Here is a 12,494-nt window from a genome sequence, read left to right as displayed (position 1 = left end):
AAAAAAATAAAAAAAAGCTCAAAATGGCATTATTATCCACAGATTATGAGGACATAAGAAAGGTTGCAACGGAGAGGAGACTATTTGGCCCGCCTAGCTTGTTTGGTTGAACCACTACATTACAATATTGCTATTTTTAAACCCAACTATCTACTGTTTCACCTTGGGCTTCCTGTGTTGAGAATTATTTTTAAACATTGCTGAGTTTTCGCATTTCTACTCATACATCCAACCTGCTAATCAGCTAGTTCACAATGAGCTCCTAAATTGGTTCAACATGATGAGAAAAAAAAATCTTATTTTAATTTGCTTGGACTATCCTCAGACACAATACAATATGTATCCGTCTAATCACAAAAATTTTTAAATTGTGCAGTGGTCTTTTAGTTTTTCTTCAATTCAATACGGCCCTGTTTGGCAGCTTGTTCAAAGAGAGAAACCTGATCCACAAACTCTGTGTTCGTTTGAATATAAGGTCACTGTGTTCTGTGTGGGTAATGTTAAACCCCTGTGAGGTCCCTTTTATCAGAGCCTCGACCTCCTCTGCTTCAACAAGGTTGCCAATGTCTGAGTTGTTACACTCCATAATCACAGGCAGTGATGAACTCTACTTTGTGGAGTTTATTCAGATTAGGAATCAGCCTAACTCACTGTGCTCCTCTTATACACAGAAAACGCCCCAATACTGCCTTCACAAGAAAAGAACACAGGCTTTCCACATGTTAACTACAACAGATCATATTTTCTGAGGTCACTTAGGACTATCGCTGAACTGAGAGTGTAGAAATATTTTGAAATACTGGAAGCACCTTTCAAACTGACAAGATACATCAAAACAGTAAAAGCTTCTTATCAGACAAAGAAATATGTTATATTTTTCCCATCTAGCTGCTCAAGCTATATACACTTATATTTTGATTATGTTTACATATATATATACTTACTGTACATAAATAAGTACAGTATACAGTATATTTGAGGACAATTATAAAATTATAATTAAATAATGAAATATAATATTGTATAATTGTATTTCCTCAATTGCATCCCGACTGCACAATTCTTACATATTGTTTGTTTTATCAATCTTCTTACAGCAAATTCCATCTCATTCATTACACATTATCCGATACCCACTGTTTAATAGTGATCAATGCAAATAAGAAATTTGAGGTGATTTATCAGTGGATGAGTCCTTTCTGTTTTTATGTGGCAGATGTATTGACACTCACACTGTATTCTTACATTGTCTGTGTTCATCACATTTCTTGGTAAATATAAAAAATAATATAAAATAATTATAAAAAATAATATGATTTATGAAGTAAATTGAGCATTAAAAGAAACATATTACTCAATCCATGTGTATGTTTTTAGAAAAATAAAATATACAGATTTTAGATATTGATTGAATGCTTATGGTATTGTGAATTTGTTACAGTTGTAAGTGATTTCTTTTGATGCTCAGTGCACTTGACTTTTCTTTAAGAATTGTACAAGATTATGGCAACAAACACTGAAACTTGGTATATTGGCGAACAAAGGAAATTCTCTTGTATTAAAAGACATGCTGTGTTTTTTCCAAGTTTACATTATATCTGTATGAGATTTATGTTTTACTTTGTGATTGTGATTTCTATCTTTCTGCTTTTTAATGATACCTACATTCACTTTTCTACATAGTGAACAGGCTCATTCAGTCCTTGGATGAAAACCAATGGCTGTGAACATAAACATTTCAACCTTTCTGACCACAGTCAGACTGCGCCTGCAGTTCCTGTGTAACCTCTACCTTGTAACCTAAACCGTTATCATCAGCCGCCACAGGAGATCAGGTGACACATAACGTTTAGTTCTGTCCCACTGCAGAATCACAGATTTCCAATTCTGCTTAGCATTGTTTGGCTTATTTTGATGTTAAAGCTTAGGATGCAAAGCTTACACTTTGTTAGTTATGTTATCTGGTTTCCTTTCCTACAGTACATAGCATTGTCTGTGCCATGTTCCTATTATCAATAGGATCAATCGATATATCATCAATAGGCCTGTTGTTCATCATAAATCCTCATCTCACCTGTAGCATATTGACTAATCATGATGTCGTTATGCCATTTTTCAAAACACAGACCTTTTATAATTTCTACAATTTAAAATTTTATGTTAATATTGTATGGTACTTTCATGGTGAGTCTATGCAATGGTTTACATTTATTCTATTTCTTTGTGTCCATTCCTCTGTCACTCCCATCTTGCAAGTTCTCAATTGCTAAAATGAGCAAAGTGCTGTACCCAGTGTAGACACTGATTGCAGACACTGTATCGCTAACACCTGAAGCACCAGGAGTCTCCAGGACCAAGGTGAAAGCTCCTTTAATGTAAGGAAAACTTTTATGTTTTCTGTAATGTCAAAGGTTATTTGATCCTTGAACAAATACTTTAACACAAAGACTATCTTTCCATCCCTTGTACATGCTCTTGATTTTTCTAATCAAGATGAAAAAATAAAATATTTTATTTGTATATGTCCCTACAGCATGTACAAAATCCAGTAAAACGCCAATTAAATAACAAACAAATCTGCCTGATATGTGCAAAGTGTGACACATTCTTACGTTTTAAAGAGGTTAACAAAGATCAACAGACAGATTAGCTATTTAAAATTGAAAGGTATATATTTCCTGGATATTATCAGTCCTCAAGTAAATGTAACATGCATTATGTTTCAGTGCCGTGGGAAATATTGCATATTTCTTTAATCCAAGCCTATATATCAGTTCAGATTTTGAAGTCAGAAGCAGACAGTTTAATCTTTGAATATGTAGACTTTGGTTTCCCTTATGTGTCTGTAAAACCAATGTGTCTATGTCACTGCGGGCTCTTTAGCAGGTAGAATAAGTTAATTTAGATAGAATAGATAAATTAAATATCAGTCAGGTTTAGTTGAATTAAAGCAGATTGCTTTAAGAGTTTGTTACCTTGCCTTGGTTTGATATTGAAATTCAGAAAGCAGATAATGCAAAAAACTTTGAATATTGAAAACAAATATTGTTTTAAAAAATATATGATATATTGTACTTAAAATGCACATTAGAATAAGACAAGGTGAGATTTAACAAGGGGATTGACCCATGCCAAAGCGTTCACTATTATGCAAATTAAGACACTACAGTTCTAAAAATTGATTTTTTTCTGTATAATACGCAATGAGATGTTTTATTATTGTTATTATTATTATTATTTTAACTGAGGCAGCTATAGCAGATCTAGCCAACAAAGAGCAGATGACTATGAAGTGGAACAGTGCCATCTGCTGGAAGCATTGGATTCCACCCAAAACTGATAGCACTCAGTAACACAATACAATAGCAGTGCACTTCATGATGTAATAATGTCAAATGGTATCAGGCAAACTATGACTCTTAAAATGTATTAACTTTATATCAGATTATTATGACTGATTATGTTTTTTCTCTCTAATCTTATTTCCTAATAATTACGTAAAATGTTCAGAATGCAGTCTTTAAAGCATGCTGAAAAGCTGAACCTTCCACTTTCAGATGTGGATCACTCCTGGTGATATGGTTTTGTTCTGCTTCCTAGACAGACTTTAATACTTCTGGTTGTTATAGTGCTTGTGTGCTTTAAACATTCTTGCCTGCCTTATATTCCCTTATTCATACATTAAATTATTGTACTTTAATTGGCACAATTAAAACTGGCAATGAAAATATCCATAATGTGAATAGATCAAGTTAAATACAACATCATGATTAGCATGGCTCTACAACAGCAAATGGCTAGACAAAAAATAAAAGTGGGTGATGTTCCTCGGAGGTGGACATGTTACATAATAAACATGGTCTAGAGGGGTGTTTGAAATATTGCCTTAGGTTATTTGTACAGTATTAAAAATGTTTCAGAATGTGAAAAAGTACACATATAATGCCAAATAAAATATTTTATTTGTATATGTCCAAATAAAATATTTTTTATATTTATATGGCAACAAACACTGAAACTGAGATAAAAATATATTTTGCTGCACAGTGATACCTGAAACCTTTAAACAACAGCACACTTTAAGCTTCATATTACATATTTCAGTCACTGTACCTTTATAAGAAGATACAGATATTTAATCAAACTGCTACCTGCGAACTGAGAAAATTAAGTAGGAACCTAACGCAAACAAATAATACCATTTATCATGTGGATGTAACAAATGTATTTATGTTTATCGATTCAGCAGTGTCTAAATTAGATTATCAGCCTAATTTTGTTTTGGTGGTGCATTGAAAATTCAGTATTTATTTTATACTGTTCTAGGTCATTAGCTTTTGTGTTAGTTTTGAAACAGAGAAAATGTTTGTTAATAATTATATTAAAAACAGCATCTTCAAAAATCACATAAAATACAGGCTGAATGTACTGTATGTATTATGTTGTGCATTAGGTGAACTTGAAAACCCTTCTTAACGTTCAGGAAAGACAGCTAATGGGTTTCATGCTTTAGCTTACACTAGAGACCAAGGGTGGTGAGCTGGCAGTATCCTTATATCTCTATTGCTCTATGGCAATATCAGATGTGTTTCCCGTGAAATGCATTGTATACATTTTTCATCACAATTTATTGAGGAAGATTCCTCTGGGAAGAGCTGCAAAGTCTTTGTAGAAAAACATTCAGATCAGTTATAAACTCACTGACAGAATTACTGACGTTGTAGGAGTTGACCAGAGAGTCATGTCAGTATGAGACAGCTCACATACTGTAATTGGGAAAAGCTGCAGTTGTAGCACATAGCACCAAAGGTGGAATTCTCAGAAGTTTTTTTTTAAGGATGGCTTAGTTCAGCAGGTAATAAGGAACACTATTTAAAAACTGGCTAAAGTAACTCTAAAATAGAATAGCTGAATTAAGGTTTTAGGAATAGATTGTTCAAGTAAACAATTTCTGTTGTTTATAACATGGCATGAGCCAGATTTATATGTCTAAGAGGTCTGAGAGATGGTAACACTGGCTTGCATAATTACAATAAAAAGTTTTTTATTAGAGTTGTCTTAGTTAATGTTGTTTCATCTTTATGTTCTTGGAAAAAATCCAATCCCTTCTTACACACACATTTTAATAATGTGTATAGTTTCTTTTTTAAATCAAAACAGTATAAATTGAGAGCTATGCACCCCAGTACAACATTTATAACATGAAAGCTTATGGTTATAAGCTAAGGCACAAAACCATAATGGGAAGGTTTGGATTTCAAGCCCACACTGCAGATACAGGTGTATCCTCCTTGATCCAGGTAATTTACTCTGCTTGCTCACAGCCTCCCAGCTGTGCAAATAGGTACCAGCACTGCGGGGAGTAACCCTGTGATGAACCAGCATCCCATCTAGGCCAGCAGAGTTGTGCATTCCTATTTCAGATAATAACATAATACGGAAAAAATCCATACTTTGAATAGGTGAAACTTATGCCCAGGTAGAAGTGTTGATGGAGTTTATAAAGAAGCTGTAATTGATTAAAAGAGGTTCGCACATTTCAGCAAATAAAAAAAGTAAAATGTAATAGTAAAAGCATACTGTATTTAAAATATACAGCGTTAGGATATTTCAATTTCACTGTGTATTATTTAGCTTATACATTTTTTAAAAATACAGTACATTTAGAATAACTCAAAGCTGTCAATAATCATGTTACTAATGTTGCCTATTCAAGAAATTATCATCCACGATGAACAGATGGTTCCACTGTGATGTACATACTGTGTCTATAATGCAGTGTCTGAAAACCCCAACAATGTCACACTGTCCTCAATCACCATTAACATCCAACATTAAAGCTGTATTATACTGTTGGAAATTGCTGTGTGACACTGCTCTGAATTCAACATTTCCGAGAGAGGAATTGATAGGTTGTTTGATCTGTTTATTCAAGCAATTTCCTTGAATTTAACATAACTCTAATTTAACTTCTAGTGTTGCTGAATAGATGCACCTCAACTGATATCGTGAAGTTCAGGAATTGGTTTTGAAGTGGCTGCTGGTGCCGAAAAGATTACTTAGATAATTACTGGAATAATACATTTGTCATTCTTGCCGACTTGGTCCATAACAAAAAGTATTCAATTGACCTGGTCAATATTTTAACCACAGATTTCTTACACTTTTTTCTTTGAACACTTCACTTCACTTAACATACAATACAGAAAACCTTTAATTCCTCATGACATTTTGAAGTTAGCTATGCTAATGAGCTTTACTCAGGATTTCTTAGTAACTAATCATAGTCACTTATCTAGTTAAGAAAAGAATACATTACTTCCTAAAACACTGACTTTAAAAAGCAACATTGAACAAGAGTGGTGCATGTTCCATATGGACACCTTGGGAGTAATACAGAAGGGCATATGTATTAGAGGCACGCGCCAATAGGGCAGAGGGCAAAGTGGATACGGCTCCTTCTAAATTACTGTTCCTGTGATGACTGATTTGTCTCTAGTTTTGATCACTGTTGTGACTCCCTTGTCCTGGCCTTCAAGTAACTTTTGCTGAAAGTTAATTGAAGAACGCAGCCCATGCCACATTCAGTTTTTTTTAGTAACATTAATCACATGCGGACTACCAAAATTCTAGCATTTCTGATTTTACTAACCAATCCCGATATATAAAGGAATGCTGTCAGAAATGTTCTGGAAAGTAATGACATTCGATGATAAACAATTCTGCAACAACAGTGTTTTAAATTGATCCAGCTTATTAAATCTTCTCTGTATCATGTCAGGGGTATATTCGTTATACTAACATGGGTTTACATAGCCACTTAGCATTGAGCTTACCACTCAGTTGAAACAGAGGTCAGGTTTGGAAAAGAAAATCAGATTGGAAGGTGCAGTTTAATCACATGTTGTTGCCTCTGAGTGGGAAGTAGAAATAGAAGGAAATGTGTGTAACAGATGCGGAGATACAGTAAGGATATTGCAATTTAAGGAGCAAGTGACCAGTCTAGAACTCCAACCCAGGACGTCAGAGATACAAAGACCACCATACTCTCTCTCTCTATCTCCAGCACTTTAATGCAAGAATGTGGCAGGTAAGATCCACTGAGGACTGAAATCAAACTGGTAACTGTATTACTAAACAGTGAAGGCACAAGCAGCACATTTAGGGACAAAAGGGCTGTGTTTTTATATTTGAGGGAATATTTATTTCCTTTTAGTACCTGCTTGTACAGCATCTCTGGAATATGGTGTCTGTCTTAGACACTTAGAGAAATGGCTATCCTTGTTTAGCATTAGTTTTAAAGAGTGTTGTGTTGTGTGGAAACCAGAACTGCATTGCTCAACAACTGGATCTTGGTTAGTTCACATTATGGTTGGTCTATCCTTGAGGGGACAAGCAGGGACATGTTTGGATTATGGATGGCCTCTTTGTAAATAGATTATAGTTATTGCCTCCCATTTTGTGTGTAGTTTCTAATTAATATATATAAACATTTGAATGTCTTTTAGGTTTGTCTTTTCTTTATTGTTCCATCACTAAACTGTGTCAGAAACAAAGAAACTACAGTGCCTTGCTCAGAATCATCTTGACTGTTGTGGGTATTTTATGATCATTAATTATTTGTTATACATTGTATTTATTAAAAAGTGTCCACTTTATTTCTACATTAAACTCAACTCCCATTTATAAAATATGGCATCAGTGCTCCACTTAACTCCAGACATTATCACTTAAAATGAATAACAATATGTAGCAAATGCAATTTCTAACACTATTTTATTGTTAACCTTCCATTCTGAGCTTGTAGAGGTTTTAATTGTTCTTTGGAACCAGAGAAAGAACAATTTTCTTCTATTTTTTGAAAAACTTCCCTCCATATTTAAGGGTTCTTTTATATGGAAAAAATTAAAATAGTTATTTAATAAAAAGTTAAATTAGTAGATATATTATTATATATTATATATTAATAATAGTTATTATTAATAGAGTACATCTGTCACTGAAGCAAAAATAATATGTTTCAATGAATATAAAATACAGTTTATGTGATTATAGGACACTGTTTTTGCACATAGACATTTATACAGTAGTATTTCAAGATAGTTTCAGGCTAGTTGATGTACTGCTAAATATCCGGCAAAGGTAATTTTTATCATTAATCTTTAAGGTTGCTTTCCAAATTAGTAACTGGTATTAACTACAGTATCAGTTATCCTTGTGTTATAAAGATACAGATGAATGAGAGATCCGAGTCACAAAGAGAGAAAATATGAACCTCCACAAATTTGGGGAACCAGACCTAATCTCCGCAGAGCTAAAAGTGTTAAAAAGAGTAATGCACTAGGATGTGTAACTGTAATAAGAGTTTGAACACCCTGTGTGATTTGTTTAAGTTCCAAGCCTCATATTCCCACATGCTTCTTGGACTTTCCATTTCATTGCTTCACAAAGACATGCCTTAGAAACTAAGTGTTTCTTGCTCTTTATCTATGCATTTTCTGATAGTCTATATGCTTTCAGAAAAGACATATTCATTGAAAAAGATTAATAAAAAAAGTAACAAGCTGTGAAGATCAAAAGTGAAGCCCGCTGTGGAAAGTGCCATTACTGTCTGTGTGAACCACAGTGAGGGCTCCTATTTCTGTTTCATGCATTATTAAAGCCGTTATTTTTGCAGAGCAAAAAGAAAAGCCTCAAGAAGCGTAGATATTCTATGTGCACATCAGATGAAATGTGTTTTATACAAAGCTGAGTACTTAAAGAGGGTTCAAAGAGCACCTAAAGTGTAACAACAAATTTTTATGTCATTTACAGAATGTGTAAGAATTAGTGCATATGGAGATGGGATATGTTTAGATTGCAGTTCTTCAGTATACATTTAAACTCTTTTTTTTCACAAAGTATATATTAAAAGAACCAATATTCTAGATGTGTACTAAATATAGTATATATTTTTTTATCTTTGCATTTTTTCTCCTTCAAAATGTCTTTCAGCAATAAGACATTAAGCGTAAAAAGCAAAGTTTAATAATATTTAACTCAGTGTAAGCAGGAGTAGCTCTTCATTGTGGAATCTTTGGAATTTACAGTACATCTTTGCTGGTTTATTTTTCAAAGGTTTTCACTTCAGCAAATTATTCTACTTGTTGAACAGTACTTCGGGCTTGTTATTAAAATGTGTTTGTTTGAACTGTGGCATAAAAGGAGATTGCAGTTCTGCCTTTCTACTAATAAGAGATGATTATCGGTTTCTTTTGCTGACTGCAGCAGCTAAGCTGTGCGTGTCTCGTCAAGTGTCCTCTCATTTAGTATGGGTGAGCAGAGAAAGGAAGAGAGATACAGACCTGGGAAACAATTCACATCCGCATGTCAGAAATTGTTGAAGGATTCTTCAGTATAATTAAGGAAAGAAAAATGTGTGTTTGGGTAAAATTCTCATTTGCCAATGACAAAAGAAATTTACATTAATTCTAGGCTTTCACATTCAACTTTAACTCTACACCTAAACGTAATTTAAGATACGCACTAGATTAATCCCATAAGGCCAATACAGAAAGTAAACAAACTGTGAGAGCTTCACACACATACACAAGAATGTGTCATGCTATAAAATCACTGCACATTTGTCTTTTTTACTCTCCTCCCCTATTTGAAATGATCAATTCTTACAGATCTCAGCTCAGTGCTACAGTCCTTGAAGGAAGAGTAGTGATCAAATCAGAACAGGCACGTCCTGCAGATGATGCAGATGATGTTACACCACTGGCTTCTCTTTCACGCAGCATGCAGTATCAGAGAGGCACTCTTACAGATGACAGAAGTGCTCACAAGCAGAGCACAGGGGGCAGTGTTGTACAGCAAGATGAACATAACCAGCTGGCTACAAAACCTCCCCTTTGGTCACAGCCAGCTATTGGTACTGTATTTGAGCAAGCAAGGCATATTGGTACTCTATAGAGCCTTACCACTCTTCCAACCCACTGAACATCATAGAATCACCCCCTACAACCTGTACTCATTTAAAAAGAGCAATTGGAAATCATTTTCACTGTGTGAATATCACTTGGTATATTAACACTGTTGGAATTATTGGAGCAGGCTTGAATGTTGTCTTTGATGTATGTTTTCGTATATCAACCGTCATGCTGGGGGATTTTTGTTCTCTGGGATTTTTGCAGTTTTCTCCTTTTCTTTCCTTAATTTATGCAAACTGTGTTAAAAAAATACAAAAAATGAATTGTATTCCTATAGTGTTTCCTTTCTAATACATCCCAAATTGCTTTACACATAGGAAGAGACCCACCTCATGCACTGAAGTGTAGCACCCACTTGGAGGTAACAGCCACCACTGTTCCACCAGCACCACTTACAGCAGTAACATGTGTTTGTTGGAGGTCCCCCGTCCCAGTACTGACCATGGCCAGCCCTGCTTAACTTCCAGGAGCTGACAAGATTAGGATAGATGGGCCAACACTGCTGTCTTAAAATGTAATTTATTTAACCAAAGGAGTGTGGGGAAATAGGTTTGCAGCACAGAGGCTTTTTCAAAGAAAAAAATTAATCTGATGTATGAACATTTTAGTTGTATGGCAGATTTCACATTTCTTGCATCGACAAATCAGTAAAATAAAAATGTAGCCTCTAACAAATGTTTGACCTTGAATACAATTTATGAATTTTACCAGTAGAGGGAGTTAATCTACCATACCTTTCCATAGTAAGACAGCTGGTGTTTAAATATTTTTATTGGATAAAAAACACTGCTTTTAACGACAGGCTTATCTGTATAAGTTGTACTTGTTTTGATTTTTAAAAAATATTTCACAAAATAAACTGCATATGTTGTTTTCTTGAGAATGCAAATTATTTCCCGATATAGGGTTCTGTACACAGAAACAAAACCATACTGCATGAAAGCAATACATGTTGCAGAAATTGTCATAAAATAAATAAATAATTGCATTTCCAGGGAAGAAGTATCTATTTTTGTTAAAATGCCATTGTGGCAAAAAAAAATGTCATACCGTGCTCAAATTCTTAAACATGGTTTCCTTTTGAAAGCTACTGCTTTGCTTGTAAGCCTCACACACACACCACTCTTTGATTCTGTCCTCCACATGATCGTGACTTTCTTTTCAAGTGCAACAGGGACATCAGAATTCTAATCTGCACTTCATTACTGAACTGGATCAATAGCAGGACAACAAGCACTGCACACAAAATGAGCACAATATTCAACACAGTTGCACTTCTCTGGCATGTGGCTGAAATCCTGAGATGTCATGTAATGTTTCAGTCAATTGGATTTGGGATCACAGGATGATCAGTTTAACATTTTAAAACATGTTTGGGGAGACATGTTACTTTATTCTGCTTAAAGTGTTAGCAAATCCTTGGCTCACCCTGACTGAAAATCAAAATCCAACATAATTCATGGGAAGGAAATATATGCAGTTTCTAACCAAAACATTTTCTTGCTTAGCATTTAAGCTTTTACCTATTTTTTCACACATGATGATGAATCTTTTGTTGTGGAAGACAACTGTGGCACAGTAGTTATTGATTAGTTTGAATGATTTGCCTACAATATTTACAGTTTGAATACAATATTTAAATCTGATCCGAAAGTATGATGGTGGTACAAGTCTTATTACAAGTTATTTACTGAGCCACAGCACAATAGCTATGATGGCTTCTGAGACTAAGAATAATTAATTTGGGAGCCAGCAGGTCACTGTGTGAACCTGTGAACCTGTGTGGACTATGAGCTATACACAATTCAACTGATGTGTGCTGCACCCTAATTTCACCAATGCTTAATCAGTTCTAATTTGTAGAAATGTTAGAATTTTCAAATTGTTTACTAATACATGATGATTATATCTTTTGCTGCAACAGGTAACAGTTTGAAGATTTTATGGTCCAAATCAAAGCGCTTGGTTAACAGCTACACAACCACTCCTTTATCCTTGAGTCATATCCTTGAGCACCACAGTATGAACCAACCCCATTATTATAAAACAAATGGTGAATTATGTTATTCAAAGAGTTGTAAACATGTGATCTAGGAAATTCATAGAAGCCCGAAATACAAACCCAATAGCACTGTGCCTCTTGGTTTTTAATGGATTGATAATTGATCAATATGAAGAGTCCAGTTTGTCCAGTTATATTGATAATATCATCCACTTTAATGCCACACCTGTGGATCAATCTATTTCTCCAATTTATATATGAAAAAGGCATGGTTGTTTACATTAGATAGAAAGTCTCAAGAGCATCAAGATAAGGTTTTGACCTTTTTTCTCTGGCAAGAAGATTTCCACACAACCTGGAGGGAAGAAAATACGTACTGTACACTACGAGGACTTAAAATTAGATCTTTTTCTTGCAACGAAAAAGAAACACCTTGCTGCTGACTCTAGACCACATGTGAGCAAGGCTATTTCACACTTCTGTACAGCATGTATATGTGGTGAGTAACACACAATTCT

Source organism: Atractosteus spatula, chromosome 4 (assembly GCF_055471065.1).
Source record: "Atractosteus spatula isolate fAtrSpa1 chromosome 4, fAtrSpa1.hap1, whole genome shotgun sequence".
Classification (NCBI taxonomy): Eukaryota; Metazoa; Chordata; class Actinopteri; order Semionotiformes; family Lepisosteidae; genus Atractosteus; species Atractosteus spatula.
Note: the sequence above shows the minus strand (reverse complement) of the source record.